This window comes from Physeter macrocephalus, chromosome 3 (assembly GCF_002837175.3).
Source record: "Physeter macrocephalus isolate SW-GA chromosome 3, ASM283717v5, whole genome shotgun sequence".
NCBI classification, from domain to species: Eukaryota; Metazoa; Chordata; class Mammalia; order Artiodactyla; family Physeteridae; genus Physeter; species Physeter macrocephalus.
This window is the reverse complement of record NC_041216.1, coordinates 15991338-15995222: the sequence shown is the minus strand read 5'-3', so window position 1 is coordinate 15995222 and position 3885 is coordinate 15991338.

Sequence of the window (3885 nt, the reverse complement as noted above, 5' to 3'; positions counted from 1 at the left end):
CACAAGTACATCTATCATCTATCATTACTTGATCATCCTATCTTGTTTTTGGCCAGGAAGAGTAGATGTTTCCAAAGTGAATTCTGGACGATGCCCATCGATGTTAACCCACCCACCTGACTCCCCCACCAGAACAAGAGAGTCCCGTGGTCAGATAGATGTGGAACCCTGAGATTTAGGGGTTAAGCAATGCTAATCCTATTTCTGTACTGCAGGCTTTCAATGATCTTTTACTAGTCAGTGCACATTGTGAATCTCCAAGTATCTGCAGTTTCCCAAATTTACTTGACCTTAGAATCTTTTTTATAGTGGAGCCTCTCATAGGCCTAGAGTGCTACTGGGCACCCTTTGGGAAATGCTGGGATATAGAATATTCTAGAAAGGGCAGACCCAGCTGAGCAATAACTTATATCAACAATACAGCATACTTCCATGGATGGAGCGCTTACTCTATGTCAGGCTCTGTGCTAAGCCTTTACATGATAGATCTCAGCAAATTCTCAAAACAACTGGTGAGATGGATATTATTCTGGAAGCAAAGAGGGCTATCTAAGTCATTTGATGGGTTAATTCATGATAATCTCCCAAGCTATGGATTCTGCATTATCTGGAGTGATATTCAAAATATTTATCAACCTACATGGCACTGACCAATTTATTGGAGATCTTATTTCAAATGACAAAAGCAGGCAACATTCCTCATGGAGGACTTTTGCAGAGGGCTGCACCAAACAGGAACTGCCTCTGCCCCCTGGGTGGCCTTGGCCATTACCTTGTCGGTGGGAATGGCCTAGGCCACTGGTGAATGAGCTGCCTGCCCACTGCCCACTGGTCAGTCCAGGGGAGGCCTGGGTCTCCTATCCAGAGCAGCACCGCCTCAAGACCAGTCACCTGGAGACGGGGGCTGGGCAGGCTTGCCACCCACTTCCCAGAGCAAACAGCTGGATGTGATCCCCAGAGGAGTGGTGCATACAGCATGCTCCCAGCTAATGGACCCAACATGCTTATCACTGCCCAGATGAGGCCTGGTTAATTACTGGCCAGAGAACAGAGGTGACTGAATCTTTGGCATGCGCTCCTGCCCCTCGACAGTCTGGGGGTCTTTGCAGCCTGGAGGCCAGTTTCTTCGCCCATTCACCGTTAACTCTGGCAAGAGGGAGTTGGTTCAGTTCTCTGGGTGTTGAGACCTTGGGGTGGGAGCCCTGGGGAGCCACAGGGTTTTTTTCTGCATGGCCGAGAAGAGAAGCAGCACCTGCCCATCTCAGTTGGCTTGAGGTGTGACCTGGCTTCAGAGGCAGAGGCGTGGACGGCCTGGGTGCTCTGAGAAGTGCACAACGGGCAGCATGTGTGGCTGAGCCCCGGCTGGGCCTGCAAGGCTCCCTGGACAAGTCACTTTTCCTCTCTGGCCTCAGCGTTCCCATCTCTCTGATGAAGGTTCTGGAGACATGATTGCTGGGGTCCCTCAGCCTGCTTTTTGGCCCTGCCCCCATTGTCGAGCACTGCCCCTCAACCAATACCCTCGCGCCTAACCAGACCCTGGCCTGTGACTACCCTGACCATTCTCCTCTCTCCTCTCCACAAAGCCCTCTCCACTTTCCTTCTCCCGGGCAAATGCCTGATTAAACTCCCTTCTCCTCCATGAAGTCTAAAGTACCTCCGGCTACACTGGCCCTTATGCGTCTCATTCTCTCCAATGGTTCCCACATGTGGAACCACAGCCTCTGAACTTCTTCCAGTTTTCTGGAAGACTGACAGTGGCTAACACTATGTAGCACTGCCTACGTGCCAGGCACCGGAGTAAACCTCATTTGAATGTTAACTCATTTAATCTTCATGACAACTCTGCTCTTATTCCCAATTTACAGTTGAGGAAGGTGAGTCCAGACTGGTTATGTAACCCGCCCACAGACACACAACAAGGATGTGTTGAAGCTGGGATACAAACCCAGGCAGTGTGCTGTCCAATAGGGGAGGCTCCAACCACACGTAGCTATTGAGCCCCGGAAGTAAGTTTAGCCTGAACTGAGATGTGCTGTAAGCATTCAATGCACAGCAGGTTTTGAAGGCATGGTATATCACAAAGGATGTAAAATATCACATTAATATTTTTTGCATTGATTACATGGTGAAATGGTATTTTAGACATACTGAGTTAAATAAAATAGATCATTAAAATTAATTTCACTTTTCTTGTTACGTCTTGATGTGACTACTCGAAAATTTAAAATTATATATGTGGCTCATATATATTTCTATTGGACGGTGCTGCTCTAAATTCTGTGCTCAGAAGCACTGTGTTGAACTGTCTACTTCTTGGGTGAAGTGGGTGGGGTAGGTGAGGAGAGTGGTGATGGTGGTGATGGTGGTGGTGATGGTGATGGTGGTGGTGATGGTGATGATGGTGGTGATGGTGACGGTGGTGATAGTGGTGGTGGTGATGGTGATGGTGGTGGTGATGGTGATGGTGGTGGTGATGGTGGTGATGGTGGTGATGGTGGTGATGGTGGTGATGGTGATGGTGGTGGTGATGGTGGTGATGGTGATAATGGTGATGGTGGTGATGGTGATGGTGGTGATGGTGGTAATGGTGATGGTGGTGATGGCGATGGTGGTGATGGTGGTGGTGATGGTGGTGGAGGAGGTAAGGACAGTGGGATGGAGGTGATAGTGGGGTGGTGATGGATGAAGCCATCTCATTTATAGCATCTAATATTTTAAAAGAAACATCTGTTTTTCTTAAAAAAACATATCCATTGTAAAAAATAATTCAAACAATAGAGAGAAAATCTCCTTCTATTCTTTTACTTCAGAGGTTGCCAGTGGTTTAATGGGGTGTAATCTTCCAGCCTTTCTGTAAACAGAAACATGAGGAGGATATAAACTTTAAAAATTGATGGTTTGAATTTGTAGCAGCGTGGATGGACTCGGAGGGTATTATGCTAAGGGAAATAAGTCAGATAGAGAAAGACAAATACTGTATGATATCACTTATATGTGAGATCTAAAAAATACAACAAACTAGTGAATAGAACAAAAAAGAAGCAGACTCACAAATATAGAGAACAAACTAGTGGTTACGAGTTGCAGGGTGGAATATAGGGATGGGGGAGGGGGAGGTACATGTTATTAGGTGTAAGATAGGCTCAAGGATGTATTGTACAACATGGGAAATATAGCCGATATTTTGTAATAACTGTAAGTGGAGTGTAAAAATTTTAAAAATTGATGGTTTGATAATATATATGCTGTTCTGTTACCTGTTTTTTTCCCCTCACTTAGCAATGTATTGTGTCTATTTTTCTCTATCAGTACAGATGAACTTAATTCATTCTTTTTACCAGCTATATAGTGCCATTGCATGGGTCTGTCCAAATTATTTAACAAGCCCCCTATTAGTGTCCATTTGAGTTGTTTCTAATTTTTACTATTTTAAGCAGTGATACAATGAGTATCTTGTACAGCTGGTCTATCTTTGAACTTCTGTGCCAACATTTCTGTAGGATTGATTTGTCAAAGCAGAGCTACTTCACTGAGGTGTCTACACAGTTACTATTTTGCTCAGATTGCCAATGGCCCCACAGAAACTACCTTCCAGAACACAGCACATGCAAGTTCCTGCCCCTCGTCGTAGCTTTATCAGCTTTTGCTAGGATGTGTGTAGAGCCTCTCAACTGTCTTCCCACATTCACCCTGCTACCCTCCAGTTTTTCTCCTCACAATAGCCAGAGATGCCTTTTCAAAATACAAATCTGATCATGTCATTGCCTGCCACCTCCCCCAAGAAAGCCCCTTTGAGCTCACACTGCCCTTGGGTTAAAGACAGAATCCTTCCAACACCCTAGAAGGCCCTGCAGGATCTGGCCCTCGCCCACCTCCCCAGCTCCT